The following is a 16,427-nucleotide window of genomic DNA, read 5'->3' on the forward strand; positions in this document are numbered from 1 at the left end:
CATTCAGTCATTTCTGCAGTTGTTTATTACATACCACATTCTTATTAATTAAGACTACTTTCCTCTTCCGGAATTTGTGCAATTTAAAATAGGACAAAAGAGAATTCCCAGTTGATACACATCACCTGATTAAAATTAATACCGATTTGAGTCACATGCATAACTTTATGATTAGTTGTGGGTAGCTTGCCTCGTTTTGGCCAACAGTTGCTATGAAGGATATCAAGATTGTTAGAGAAAGTGTGCAGAACAGACTATCACAAATTCAAGAAGGAGGGAACTATACAGAAAGACTGGTGAAGCTAGTTCTTGTATTAAAGGAAATTTATTTAAGGGATTTTGATAGAATAGGTAAGGGAAGAATTTTCCTTACTGACAATTGTCATAAAACAGATCTTGTTTGCTTCAATTGTTTGCATGATTTGTATTTTTTTCTTTTACTTGTACATTGTGTTTGTCTTTTATTTTTATTATTTTTAATTAGGTTCTTTTGGGTTTCTTGTTTTGTGGCTAGCAAATCTCAAGGTTGTGTAATTTATACATTCTTTGTTAATAAGTGTATTTGAATCATGAAGATATTAAAAAAAAACTTCCAAATGAAACAGAAGATGAAGTGAAATTACTACATCTGTGTGCTTCATGGGAATCTGCCTTGATGGATGGAAACCTAAAATGGCTTACTTTTTCAAGCCCTGAATTAATTAATTTGCTCCAGGGTATTTTCTTTCAAAATTTCAATCAAATTTCCATGACACTGCCTTTCAGGATTAAAAGTAAATAGTCCTAATTTATTTTTTTTTTAATTCTGCAATTTTAAGGCCATTGTCTTGGAACTTAAATGATCTGTTTGAAATCCATGTCACTTTAAATCCATGATATTAATTGTTCTCTGATAATGTCCAGAATCATTATTTTCTACTTTCAATTTGAAGAAGAAAATTAATTGATAGGCTCTTCAATTGTGGAGAACGCCAGCTGTAACCCTGCATTTAATTTTAATCTACTAATGGACTACTGTTGTTGATCCACTTGTGTAGTATGAAGTTCATGGAAGGATATCATTAAAGCCAGTCATAATATTGATGTATCCTTGAGACTGAATAACATGGAAACTCAGTTCAGCATAGTCATGGAAAACTAATTGAACGATTTTGATGAATATCTTTAAAAATCCAACCATTTCCTTTACTAAGGTTGCAATTTAAAATTACTAAAGCCATAAAAGAAAGCATTTAATTTTTTTTCCATTGATTAAGGTGCTTGTAAAATGAGGAACTGAGATTGTCAGTGTCTGCTTTTGAGTGTGAGAAATGCCCTGGTGGTTGTTACATTGACATAAATGGTTTCTGTTGTTGTTCCAAATTGGTGCAGCAAGTACAGAAGTAACTTCAAGGTTTAGGCTCAAGTCAGTTTCATCAGACATGGTTGTTTTGGAGGTAATCACCTTGAAATACACCAAAACTTGAAGGAAGAGATGGCAGAGAAGGAAAAGCTACTTCTGTTTCACTGACATTTAAGATGGCGCTACTGAAATCATGTGACAGCTTACTGATGGTTCGAAAGCAAAGAAGTTCAATTAAAAAAATATTACTGATAAGTTTTTTAAAGTACATTGTGATAAACTATCACCGCAAACAATGAAGAGGTGAGCGAGGGCAAAGCAAATTGGAGAGATGTGACGTGCTGGTGCACTGCAAAATTGCAGACATCCCACCTCTCCCGGAAGTTCCGGGAGTCTCCTGCAAATTAATTATGGCTCCCTGATGCCCGCAAATTATATACAATGTCCTGGAAATTGATTTTTTTAAGAGCGAACGTGAGAGAATGCGCGAGAGAGAGCGAGAGAGCGAGCGAGCGCAAGAGCAAGAACACAAGCGCGAGAGAGCGAGCGCGAGTGAGAGCAACCACGAGAGAGAGAGCGAGAAAGCAAGCACGAGAGAGAGTGAGAGCGAGAAAGCAAGCGTGAGAGAGCAAGCGCGCGTGCGATAGAGAGAGAGCGAGAGCAAGAGCAAGAGCGAGAGAGTTCCAAAAAAAATCAGAGTGGCAGAGTGTTCCAAAAGAAAATATAAAACGTACGTCATCCCAGACTACACTAAAGTGTACCCCTGCCCAATAGGGGTCAAAAATAATGACAGTGTTGCTCGCTGCACTGTTTGCAACAGTGACTTTTCTATTGCCCATGGTGGGTTAAGACTGTAAAAGACATGTTGAGGTGAGTTTAACAGGTGTCATTCGTTCATTAGCATAGCTAACGTTATTTAAACTAGCTGGCTAACTGCTAAGGAGCCACTCTATTGCAGACATTCCACCTCTCCTGGAAGTCTCCCGCAAATTGATGGTGCTACCTCCCTGAAATGGGTTTTTGCAGGGTGGGATGTCTGAAATTGACACACTTGGAGCTGGAGCCATGCTGGTTGGAGTCAGTGACTTGGAGAGGAGAGGCCGAGGCAGGGAAGTTCTGGTGCCTATCCAACTAACCCGGGTGCGAGATTGGATTGCTCTAAGCTCTGAGCTGATTTGGAGAGGTTGAGAACGGCTTCTTTGGCAGCGAAATCTAGGCCCGAAGCGAATGGCTGGGTGTCATCTTTTCAGCCTAGAGCGTTTCACTGCAGCGGAGTCCAGGTCCTAATGTGAGGTACAATCCACCATTCAAACAATTTAAGCACCAGCTCAGATAGACTGGGGGCTCCTCTCTCCGTGACACTGAGGGTGTGAGACGGCCCGGGCTGCTAACTTTGTGATGATTTTCCCCGCTAGTATACTGAACTGCATACCGAGGCTTTGGGCCTACTCCGGACTGCTCCAGGGACTTGGATCTAAGGAGTCAATTTGCTTCTGAATACTGTTGTTTCTGCTCGCTTCTACTGTATCTTTACCCTACTAACTTGAAACCCCGGATGAGAGACAATAGCAATAAAAGATTTATTGAGGCTCCAGCTATAACATGCAGCAGCTTTAACAGGACAATATCAGCAGAGACCAGTGTCCAAAACGCCTACCGTGTAGTCGGGAATTAGTCTGTAAGATCATACCAAGGCATTTGGTCAAGTTTTGTACAGGTCTGTGAATTGACTTTCTGTGGAAGATAAAATATTTCATTGCAATGAACCAAGAAACAAGATGGCCAGCCACCCAAGATGAAGAATCAGCGCAGGAACGAAATGGGTAATGACGCAGAGGGTTTAATATGGTTGGACATATAAGTTTATTTTCATTCAAAGAATCCGAATTTGATTTTCTGCAAGAAGTGATTATTTTTGCAAAGACTTTGATAACTTGCTGAATGAGATTTATTTTGTTTAAAAGTTGTGATGATGGAGAATTATTGTGAAAGGTGTTGAACTGTGCATATATAATTTTTGAATTTGAATTTAAACTTGTAGATATACTGCCGGGAATTGAAACTGAAGTTAACTATAATACTTGAGAATAGGAATTATATTTGGTTTTCTAACTAACTAGGGATAAGTAAAAAGGAAAGTTTAATCTGTAAACTTTTAAATAGGGAATAACACTAGATCTAATTAGTTAGGAAAATTGGAGTAACGAAGGTTATTTTAATGAATATCACTGATTCTAAATAAACAGGAATTTGTGTTTTATTGATATCTAAGATTTGGAACCTAAACAGAATGTCGGAATTTTGAATTGTTCTTGCTCATGTAAATATCTTGTACATATTTTTTTTCTTATTCTTATAAACAAAACCTTATCTCCAGAAGTGTTTGGTTTCTATACACTGACTCCTCCCGATACCTGGATTCTTCTGAGGGTCTACTAGCACTGAGCGTAATTTGATTTTCTCAAAGAGTGCAGTGACTAGTCACACGCAGTAAGACCGGTGCTATACAGGTGTTACACATGCTCACAGTAGAAGTATTTTCCACATTTCCCAGTCAACAGCCAGAAGAGGCTGGCCTGCACAGAACTGAATGTAGTGCTGTTGCATTGCACTTTAATCCAATGCGTTTCAACATTACCTTCCTTATAGATCACCTTTCCTACATATCTAATGGAAGTACAGGCAGTCCTCAAGTAACCAGTTGACCATAGGGTAAAGGTCTATTTTGTATAAATGCGTCACCACATTAATCCTGTCAGTTCATAGAAGTGTGTTGAATCTATCTTTCTGTTATCCCAGTTACTGAGAAGGACACTCACCACATTGTTACACCTACGTCTGTTATTATTGGTACCACTTAAGGAAATGCAGCCAAAAAGAGAGTATTGCTTCGTCTCCCTGGCACGTTCTTGTTAATGGAGTAATCAGAGAGATTGGCCAACAGCGATGGTGCGATTTTCAGTACTGCATTAGTGTGGTATCCACTTCAAGTTGTTAGCCCAACCTCGTTGCAGTTGGGGGAAGGGCAGCCTCCTTCACCTGATTGCTAAAGCACAACGTCTGCACAGCATAACTGAAATCTGTCGGAAAAGCAGGCATCATAGGAACAAAATATTCCTCATGCGGCCTGACCTTCCGTTTCTCCTCAAGTCATTTATTTTCTCAAATGTAACAAGTGGGATTCTATTTGCTGAGAGTTCATGCCAATTTCAGTGCTGAATGTAAAATTATTTCATTTAATGATCATGTAGCTCTTGAGAGCTGAAAAAAGCAAATAGCAAAAGTGTAATGGTTAGCAAGAGAATAATAGATGGAAAATGTCTATAGAGATATGTTGGAGAACATTATGAGCAGTTGCTTCACAGCTTAGTATACAGGCTCCAATGCACAGAATGACACAGGGCTGCAGAGGGTTATAGACTCTGACAGCCCTATCATGGGCACAACTCTCCCCTCTATTGAGGATATCTCCAAGAAGTGCCTCCAGAAAGTAGCATCTATCACCAATACCTTCCCCATTTGAGACGTGCCTTCTTCTCATTACTACCATTGGAAAGGAAGTACAAGGGAAGCCCTACATTGAATGATTTAGGAACAGCTTCTTCTCGGCTCTCATCTGATTTCTGAATGGTCCATGAAACCGTAGCTTTGTTATTTCTTTTTCACCAGTTATTTACTTCATGCTGGACAGCTGCTGCAAGCCTGCACGTTTCATGACATATTTCATTACACGTTTCAACCACTGAAAATGTGTTGTGATGGCAACGTGGTGCATTCTAAAGGAGCAAAACTTACTCCAGTGTTTAGAATGCAATTGGTGAGGTAAAGTCCAGTGAGCAAAATATCAAGATGGACACCAGAACAATATTTTTGCTGCTTTGCTGTTGCATCCCATAAAGTCACAGTTCAGCTAAGGCAGGGAAATTACTTAGCTGAAGCAAGGCAGGTACGTAATGTAATAGACCCTTCATAAATTAACTTCTCAGTGAGAGGAGACTTATCACTCACCTAAGGGAAATTACACTTTGAGACTTTCAAATTACTTATCACTCACCTAAGGGAGATCACACTTTGAATGCAATGGACATTTACATCGAGGTGCTGCCTGTTATGGTTTGTAACTTCAAAACATAAAACTAATTGAAAGAAAAACACGGAGCCAGGAATTACAGTCTACTTTGTTCTTACTTTAGTGAGGTGCGCAGTTATGATGTAATGGCGTAATGATGTAGGTCATTCACATACTTTTACATATAACCAGTAATGAACTATGTAAGCAACAAAGAATGCTTAATCAAACAATATATTTGCAATATTACTCAAATATTTATATATAAGCATCCGTTAGTCTCATGAGACCATGGATTTGCGCCTTGGAAAGTTTCCAGGGCACAGGGCTGGGCAAGGTTGTATGGAAGACTGGCAGTTGCTCATGCTGCAAGCCTCCTCTCTCCACGCCACCAATGTTGTCCAAGGGAAGGGCATTAGGACCCATACAACTTGGCACCAGTGTCGTCGCAGAACAATGTGTGGTTAAGTGCCTTGCTCAAGGACACAACACACTGCCTCAGCCAAGGCTCGAACTAGCAACCTTCAGATCACTAGACGAACGCCTTAACCACTTGGCCATGTGCCAACGCACTCAAATATTACTGATATATTAAATACACAACACTGCCCATTTTCATAGAAACATAGAAACATAGAAAATAGGTGCAGGAGTAGGCCATTCGGCCCTTCGAGCCTGCACCGCCATTTATTATGATCATGGCTGATCATCCAACTCAGAACCCTGCACCAGCCTTCCCTCCATACCCCCTGACCCCCGTAGCCACAAGGGCCATATCTAACTCCCTCTTAAATATAGCCAATGAACTGGCCTCAACTGTTTCCTGTGACAGAGAATTCCACAGATTCACCACTCTCTGTGTGAAGAAGTTTTTCCTAATCTCGGTCCTAAAAGGCTTCCCCTTTATCCTCAAACTGTGACCCCTCGTTCTGGACTTCCCCAACATCGGGAACAATCTTCCTGCATCTAGCCTGTCCAATCCCTTTAGGAATTTATACATTTCAATCAGATCCCCCCTCAATCTTCTAAATTCCAACGAGTACAAGCCCAGTTCATCCAGTCTTTCTTCATATGAAAGTCCTGCCATCCCAGGAATCAATCTGGTGAACCTTCTTTGTACTCCCTCTATGGCAAGGATGTCTTTCCTCAGATTAGGGGACCAAAACTGCACACAATACTCCAGGTGTGGTCTCACCAAGGCCTTGTACAACTGCTCCTGTACTCGAATCCTCTTGCTATAAATGCCAGCATACCATTCGCCTTTTTCACCGCCTGCTGTACCTGCATGCCCACTTTCAATGACTGGTGTATAATGACACCCAGGTCTCGTTGCACCTCCCCTTTTCCTAATCGGTCCCCATTCAGATAATAACCTGTTTTCCTATTTTTGCCACCAAAGTGGATAACTTCACATTTATCTACATTAAATTGCATCTGCCATGAATTTGCCCACTCACCCAACCTATCCAAGTCACCCTGCATCCTCTTAGCATCGTCCTCACAGCTAACACTGCCGCCCAGCTTCGTGTCATCCGCGAACTTGGAGATGCTGCATTTAATTCCCTCATCCAAGTCACTAATATATATTGTAAACAACTGGGGTCCCAGCACTGAGCCTTGCGGTACCCCACTAGTCACTGCCTGCCATTCTGAAAAGGTCCCGTTTATTCCCACTCTTTGCTTCCTGTCTGCTAACCAATTCTCCATCCACATCAATACCTTACCCCCAATACCGTGTGCTTTAAGTTTGCACACTAACACTTTCAGTGTTGAATGAGGCTATTCTTAATCAACGGACAGTAATTATGTTTCTATGTGCAGTGACTATAAGGTCTAATATGAAACAGGTACTTAACTCTGCTTCTGAAACTTGGTTTCATTGAACTCCAAAAGCTTGCATAGCCACCTTGATCTGCATGGAACACTTTCGCCAAAGGGCTTGTTTCCATTCTGTAAGACTGAGTGGTTATAACTCTGTCGAAACGACTGCCTATGGTACTTTCTCCACCTTTTCCCAAACATTTGCTGTTGGTCCCAGAGTACTAAAAGATTCAATTTTGTCAGCGCATTCAGAAGGTAAAGATCTTCCAAGGTAGCCCAGGTTGTACCTTGTACTGAGACACATATTTTAACCTACAATTAATATCACGTATATCTTGGAAAGCTTGGGATCATTAAAGATCTGATTTTCATTTTAAAAAACCTGCTGTTCGCTTGCAAAAATACACAGGTGTTTCGTGTCAATGCATCATTGTGTAAAAGTTGCCAGTTGTTCAGACAAGCAAGCATCGAGAGTCTTTTTCAACACAATGTCATTTTACATTATTGGAAATATATCAGGAGACATCAAGTGAGTGTAAACACTGGACAACAAAGATTTTGCTTCCTGTATACTTTCAGGTGTATCTTAATGATTTTAGGCTGCTGATCATGAAAATCACCACAAAATTTCCCTATCACACACATTTTTTTGATATCACAGTTCAAGTCAGAATAACTGATGCCAAATTGAACGGAAGCATTTTTGTTGGTCCACCAATCAAACAGATCATCAACGATGGGTAACTCAAAGAACTTCTAGAGAGACCTGAGAAAATCGCATGGAAGGCATTCAAGGATGTTGTTTAAAATTTTCTTGGCAACTACAGAGCACTAAACTACATGTAGTTGGTTGACAACACGCTTCAAGCATGCAAAACCATGAAGTGCCACATGTCACTAAAGATTCATTTTCTGCATTCCCATTTAGATTTCTTTTCTGGCAATCTTGGCACTGTCAGTGACGAGCATGGAGAAACATTTCACCAGGACGTTGCAGTCATGGAGAAACTGTATCAGGGCAACTGGAATCCGTCTATGCTGCATGATGGTTATTGGGTACAAATGAAAATCATCAACAAAACAATTTTAGCTTAGTTGCAAAGTGTCAGTGCTGTTATGCAATTAAACAAATTATATTCAATAAAAGTCAACTTCTTGTTTCTCCAAATTCCTACATGATACAAGTAGGCTGAAATTATATTTGTGCTCAGATTCAAGTGGTCTCTCATAAATAAAAACAAGTTTCTGAGGAAGCAACATTTTCAAAAAAATGTGTTGTCCAATGTAATTGGGCAGATATCATGCCTGGGGCCTTATTTTGCTCAGTTGACTGTTGAGCAAAGGGGATATAGTTAGAGCAGCACCGGATACAGCAGGGATAATGGGAGGGCAACGTGCTATTCCCGCTGCCATCTTAGGACACTGCCCCAGCTTTGGATTTTTTCCAACAGGATCTTCACTACAACTTTTGTGAATTTCCGTTTCTTCCCTTGTTCCATGATTGCTGAAGAAGGTTGAAAAATGTATCTGTGTACTAATAAGCCTAGACAAACATACCCTTACAACACAACATACGTTTAGTACTTTCCCTCCTTGTCAAAGTAAGGTGCAAGTTTGTGACTGACCAGTGCCAAATAAACATAATTTGTTCTCACTAAAGCCAGTGGCCACTCTTACAGAAAATTTACTTTAAAAACATGCATTTTGGACCAAAAAGATGTGACATTAAATTGTTTTTAAGTAAGGAACACTAATAACTATGGAGCTCTGAAGACATGAAGGGATTATTCTACATAGATTATGAAAATATTGTGAACTGATATAAAAAATCAAATGAACACATGAACCCACTAGAAGCCTGGGATACAAAGCAGTCAAACTGAAGTTATAGATGCACAGAACCCTTTTTAAAGTCATATCCAGAGAAATGTGAGTTGCTTTGGGCATCGCAATTTCGGAAAGATACATTGGCCTCGCTTGTTGTTCAGCACAAGTTTACATAAAAGATATCTGGACTGCAAGGATTCAGCTGCAAAAACAAATGACATAATTCAAAGTGGTATTTCTTGGAATTTAAATGTTCCAAGGGTGACTCGTTTAGAGTTTTTAAGAAATTAAAGGGAAATGACAGGGGAACATAGATAAACCTTTCACAGCAGCCAAGATTTAATTGAATTGTAGTGGTGGGGGGGGGCGCTAAATGACATTGTCTAGTTCCCATGCTGGCTTCTTACTGCTGCATCTATCTGTCATATAAATTCATTCATCAATTTTAATGAATTAAATGACCAGCAAAATGATACATCATAGTGTCCTCATAATGCTGTGGAGGATGGTAAGGGAAATCATGTTTGCATGCTTCTCTATTCTAGCTTCCAAAAAAATAAATAAAACAGAAAATATACATTTTCTTGTTCTGGTGCTGCATGTTACCTATTGTTAACCATGATGCATAGCATCTTCACTACAGCAAATTAATCATAAGAAAGGATGATTAATGATAAATCAAAGTTATTAACCAAACTTGAGATGCCTATCTAAGCATCACTTGGCCATTGGCATGTACTGCATTTGCTGCAGAAAATGACTTTATGACACTTGTTATTGTTTTCTAGGACGTGCTTCCCTCCCCCAAAGGGGATCGAGTAATTGTCTTCATCTGCAATTGGCTGCACGTGTCCTGTAGATCTGTTTGCAGTCTCGCTACCTTGAGATGCATCGCTGCATTTGAGGACATGGCTTTCATCTGAATGTTGTCTGCTGGAATGCCGCCATTTGCATTCAGAAATAAACTCCGATTGTGCTCGCTTTAGCTTGTCTTCTTCAATCAGCTGCTTCACTGTGTCAGACATATACGCAACATATGCAGGCCAGCCTTGAGGGCTGGTGATTAGGTTGACTGGTACCCCAATATTTCCTGGGCTCTTCTGTAATTCTAGTTGGAATTAAAACAAATTTTAGTGCTAGTGACTTTATCACTGTTCAAATACCTTCCCTCTACGTTCTCTCACCATCAACTTGGCATTCATCATTGGCTAAAGCCTTAACTATCTATATAAAGCTGGTAAAGTATAGTGAGTGAGTTATCTCTTAACTCTCCAGAGCTTTTCTATCATCCATAAAGCTTACAGGAATATAATGAATACCGTCTACTTGTCTGAAACAGCTCAGCTCGACCGTTCAAGAATATCAAGCACTACTAAGGACCAGATGACTAGGTTGGAGCCTTACAACTCCATGGATGATCAGTGAATGGTAGCTGCAGTGAGTGCCACCCACAAGAGGGGAGAGTTCTTCAAAAACATCTTCCAAATTTGCAGCTTTTAATATCTAGAACTATACCAGCAGCAGGCACAGGGAAACACTACTGGCTTTTAGTTCCCATCCAAGACACACATAATCCTGGTTTGAAATATATCCTATTCTCTTATTGTTGCTAGGTCAAATTATTACTCTTTCCTGGGGATTGGTGGAACACAACACTTTAGAAGACAGCTCACCATGTCCTGCTCAAGGGAAATCAGCGCTGGCCATTGAAGGCTGACCATCTCTTCGATCCCCAGAACTGGAGGAAGCATACATTTACCAATCACATGATTTTTATAGTTTTCTGGAACCATAAGAAGGAAAATGATCCACTTCACAGTCTAGCCGTTACATATTCTACATTCTTCTAGACTGCAACCCTATATTATAAAGGATGAGTCCGGAGAATTAACCCTCAAAAAATGGGGATCCAAACTTTAAGGAAATGAAATTGGGCTTTTTACCTTTATTTTGCGGGGTGGGGGTTTGTGGTGGAATGCCTTCAAAATCACTTCAATTAAACCACAATTGAGAATGGGGCAATGTAAATATGCTGTTGTGTAGTGCCTTTAACACCAATAACCAGCAATAGACGACTCCACACACACAAGATTTCCTGCAGATGCTGGAAATCCGTAGTAAGACACACAAAATGCTGAAGGAACTGAGCAGGTTAGGTAACATCCTTGGAAACTAATAAACAGTTGACCCTTCATCAGGATTGGAAAAGCAGGAGGGAAATGCCAGAATAGGAAGGTGATGAGAGGGGAAGGTATACAAACTAGAAGGTGATAAGGAAAGCTTCATGCATCCATGTTAAGTTCATCAATTTAATCAACTTTGCCTCCAAATTCCACCCTGCCTCTAAATTCACTTGGTCCATTTCTGACACTTCTCTTTCCTTTCTCGATCTCTCTGTCTCCAACCATGAGAACAAAATGTCTGCCAGTATCTTTCATAAACCTACTTATTACCACAGCTATCTAGACTATACCTCTTCTCAGCCTGTCTCCTGTAAAAATTTCATTCCCTTTTCTTAGTTCCTTAGCCTCTGTCACATTTGTCCCCAGAATAAGTTTTTCCTTTCTAGAGCATCAGAAATTTCCTCCTCCGGTAAATAGTGGGGTTTTCCTTCCTCCACTGCTGCCCTCACTTTCATCTCCTTCATTCCCTGCACTTCCATACTCACCCCATTTTCCTGCTGTCTTAACAGGGATCGAGGTCCTCTTGTCCTTATCAACCATCCCATGATCCTCCATATCCAACCCTCAATCACTGCAACTTCTGCCATCTTCAGTGGGACCCTCCACCAAATACATCTTTACCTAGCCCCCACTCTCCACTTTCTCCTCCGTGATTCTCTTGTCCATTTGTCTCTCCCCACTAATCTTCCTCCTGGTGTTTATTCTTGCAAGTGACAGAAGTGCAATACCTGCTGATTCGCCTCATCCGTCCTTCATTCAGGGCCCAAAACAGTCCTTCCAGGTGGCGCAACATTTCTGCTGTGAACCTGTTGAGGTCGTCTGCTGTATCTGGTGCTCCTGACTCGGTTTTCTCTACATCGATGAGACCTGATGTAGATTGGGGACCACTTTGTCAGCACTTTTGCTCCATCCACAAAAGTAGCTTTCCCAGTTGACAGCCACTTCAATTCTAGTCCCTATTCCCATTCCGACATGATGGTCAATGGGCTCCTCTTGTGCCATGATGAGGCAACTTGCAGGTTGGAGGAGTAACACATTATATTCTGTCTAGCAGTCTCAAATATGATGATTACTAGACAGAATTACTCATTCGTAAGGCCAGTGATGTTGTGGGGATGGAACTGGACTCTCTCACGGTGGTGTCTGAAAAGCGGATGCTGTCCAAGTTGCATGCCATCTTGGACAATGTCTCCCATCCACTACATAATGTACTGGTTGGGCACAGGAGTACATTCAGCCAGAGACTCATTCCACCGAGATGCAGCACAGAGCGTCATAGGAAGTCATTCCTGCCTGTGGGCATCAAACTTTACAACTCCTCCCTTGGAGGGTCAGACACCCTGAGCCAAAAGGCTGGTCCTGGACTTATTTCCTGGCATAATTTACATATTACTATTTAATTATTTATGGTTTTATTACCATTTATTTATTTATGGTGCAACTGTAATGAAAACCAATTTCCCTCAGGATCAATAAAGTATGACTATAACATGAACATTGATTTCTCCAAATTTCAGTAATTTATCTCTCCTTTCCCTCTTCTAGATTTCCTCATTCTGGACCTCTTCTTATCTCTTCTCTTCACTTGCCTGTCATTTCCCTCTGTTGTCCGTCCTGTGCCTCTTCCTCCCATGGTCCACCCTACACTCCTAGCAGGTTCCTTCTTCTCCAGCCTATTAATGAAAATGTATGAGGTTATCTTTTCCACCTATCACCTCCCGTCTTCTTCATTCCTCTCTCCCACTCACCTGGCTTCACTTATCACCTTCTAGCTCTCCCCGTACCTCTTATTCTGGCATCTTCCCCCTTCCTTTCTCGCCCTGATGAAGGTTCTCGGCCTGAAATGTCAACAGTTCATTCATTTCCAAGATGTTCCCTGACTTGCTGAGTTCCTCCAGCTTTGTGTGTGTTGCAGTAGATTCCTCCATCTTTGTTTCCTCATTCACTTTGATAAATATAAACCTCAAAATTAAATCTGTTGACATATTTTTCTTCTCTTCATAACATGGGTAATGGTTTTGTAGCCTAATCCTCTTGTAACGAATGCTAAAATTACATTGCATTCCTTACTGCCAACATAATCTGCAAGTTAATGTTTAGGGAATTTTGCATGTGGATTTCCAAATCCCTTTGCACCTCTGATTTATGACTTCTCTCCCCATTTAGAAAACAGTCTATGTCCTTATTCATTCCGTCAAAGTGCATGACCGTGTGCTTCCCTGCACTATATCCCATCTGGCACTTCTTTGCGCATTCCCACAATCTGCTAAGTCCTTTTCCAAACTTGCTCAACACTACCTGCTCCTCCACCTTCCTTTTTTAACTGTCTGAAAACTTGATCACTAAGTCATCAATTCTGTCATCCAAATCATTACATATAACATGAAAAGAAGTGGTCCCAACACAGACTCCTGCAGCACACCACTAGTCACCAGCAGCCAACCAGAAAAGGCTTTATTCTCACTCTTTGCCTTCTGTCAATCAGCCAGTGTTCTATCCATGCTAGTACCTTTCTTGTAATACCATGGGCTCTTATTTTGTTAAGCAACGTCATGCGTGGAGCTTGTTAAAGGCCTTCTGAAAATCCAAATAATCAGCAACCACTAAATCTGCTTCATCTATGCTGCTACACACATCAAAGTTGCTGGCGAACGCAGCAGGCCAGGCAGCATCTCTAGGAAGAGGTACAGTCAACGTTTCGGGCCGAGACCCTTCGTCAGCATGAAGTCAGTCCTGATGAAGGATCTCGGCCCGAAACGTCGACTGTACCTCTTCCTAGAGATGCTGCCTGGCCTGCTGCGTTCACCAGCAACTTTGATGTGTGTTGCTTGAATTTCCAGCATCTGCAGAATTCCTCGTGTTTGCGTCATCTATGCTGCTTATTATTTCCTCAAGAAATTCCAGTAGGTTTGTCAGGCAAGATTTCCCCTTTAGAAAACTATGCTGACTTTAGACTATATTAGTATGTGTTTCCAAGTACTCTAAAACCTCATCCTTAATAACAGACTCCAACATCTTCCCAATTACTGGTGTCAGGCTAACTAACTTTCTGGTGTCTTTCCTCTTCCTTTCAGGTCCTGAAGAGGGGTCTTGGCTTGAAACAGCGACTGCGTTGTCATTTCCGTACATGCTGCCTGACTTGCTGAGATCCTCTGGCATTTTGTGTGTGTCGCTTTGGATTCCAGCACCTGCAGAGTTCCTCGTGTTTATAACTAGCCGACAGTTTCCTTTCTTCTGCCTCCCTCCATTCTTAAAGAGTGGAGTGACGTTTGCACTTTTCCAGTCCTTCGGAACCATCCCAGAATCTAATGATTCTTGAAAGAACAGTACTGATGCCTTCCCAATCTCTTCAACTACCCCTTTTTGAACACTGGAGTGAAGTCCAACTTGTCGAAGTGACTTATCTGCCTTCAGACTTTTCAGTTTCCCAAGCACCTTTTTCTTATTTGTAGCAACAACACTTATTTCTGCCCCTCGACATTCTAGAATTTCTGGTGTAGTGTTAGTGTCTTCCACAGCGATGCAAAATACTTATCCAGTTCATCTGCCATTCTTTGTCCTCCATTACTATCTCTCTAGCAACATTTTCCGGTTGCCTCATCCTCCTTTTAGAATACTTCTTCATCTTTGGGATGTATCTTTCTTATGTCGTCTGGATTTTCCCCAGAAACACCAGCCACCGCTGTTCTGCCATCAGCCCTGTTTGAATCCCCTTCCAATCAACCTTTGCCCCCTCCTCCCTCATGCCTCCGTAATTCCCCTTAATACACTGTAATAATGATACATCCAAATTTAGCAGCTCCTTCGCAAGCAGCAGGGTGAGTTCTGTCACGTTATGATCACAGCTTTCTAAGTGTTATTTTACCTTAGGTCCCTGATCAAATCTGGGTCATTATATAATATCTAATCCATAATAGCCTTTCCTCTGGTGGGCTCAACAACAAGCTGCTTCATAGGTATTCTAAAAATACCCTCTCGGGATCCAGCACCAATCTGATTTTCCAAATTTACCTGCATATTGAAATCCCCCATGATTATTGCAACATTGCCTTGTTTACATGCCTGTTCTATCTTCCATTTAAATTTGTAGCCCATATCCTGGCTACTTTTCAGAGGTCTGTATATAATACCCACCAGGTTCTTTTCACCCTTGCAGTTTCTTAATTCTACCCACAGGGATTCTACATCTTCATATCCTATGTCACATCTTTCTAAGGATTTAATTTCATTTTTTTCCAACAGAACCACCCGACTCCCTCTCCCTGCCTGCCTGTCTTTTCTATATAAGGTATCTCCTTGGATGTTAAATTCCCAACTATGATCTTCTTAAAGCCATGACTCAGTGATGACCAAAACATCACACCTGCCAATTTTTAATTTGTGCTAAAAGATCATCCACCTTATACTGTATACTGGGTGCATTCAAATACAACACTGTCAGTCCTGAATTTATCACCCTCTTTGATTTTGTCCCATGTTAACTCATCCCACTGACTCCCATTTTGCCCTTCATAGTCGCAGTACACAATGCATCTACACTTGTATACCAACTGCCCCATCCTCAGCCCTATCTCTCTGGTTCTCACCCACTGGCCAATTTAATTTAAACCCTCCCCAACAGCTCTAGCAAACCTGGCTGCAAGGAGATTGGTCCCCCTCAGGTTCAGGTACAGTCTGTCCTTTTTGTGCAGCTAATACCTTCCCCAGCAGAGATCCCAATGATACAGAAATCTAAAACCCTGCTCCCTTCACTAATTCTTCAGCCACACATTCATCTGCCAAATCATCCTATTCTTGCCCTATCTGGCACGTGGCACAGGCAACAATCCTGGAGGTCCTCCTTTTCAGCTTTCTACCTAACACCCCACATTCTCTCTTCAGGACCTCCTCCCTTTCCTACCTATGTTGCTGATAACAATATGTACCACGACATCTGGCTGTTTATCCTCCCCCTTTTAGAATGCTGTGGACCTGATCTGAGACAGACCTGACCTTGGCACCTGGCAGGCAACATATCATCCGGGTGTCTCTTTCAAGTCCATAGGATCTGCTTTCTGATCTTCTAATTATGGTATCCCCTGTCACTACTGCACTCCTCTTCTCCCCACAGAGCCAGACTCAGTGCCAGATATCCAGTCAGTTTAACTTCTCATGGTAGGTCATTCTCTCCCCAACCGCATCCATA

The sequence above is a fragment of the Mobula hypostoma genome, chromosome 22 (assembly GCF_963921235.1).
Source record: "Mobula hypostoma chromosome 22, sMobHyp1.1, whole genome shotgun sequence".
In the NCBI taxonomy this organism is placed as follows: domain Eukaryota; kingdom Metazoa; phylum Chordata; class Chondrichthyes; order Myliobatiformes; family Myliobatidae; genus Mobula; species Mobula hypostoma.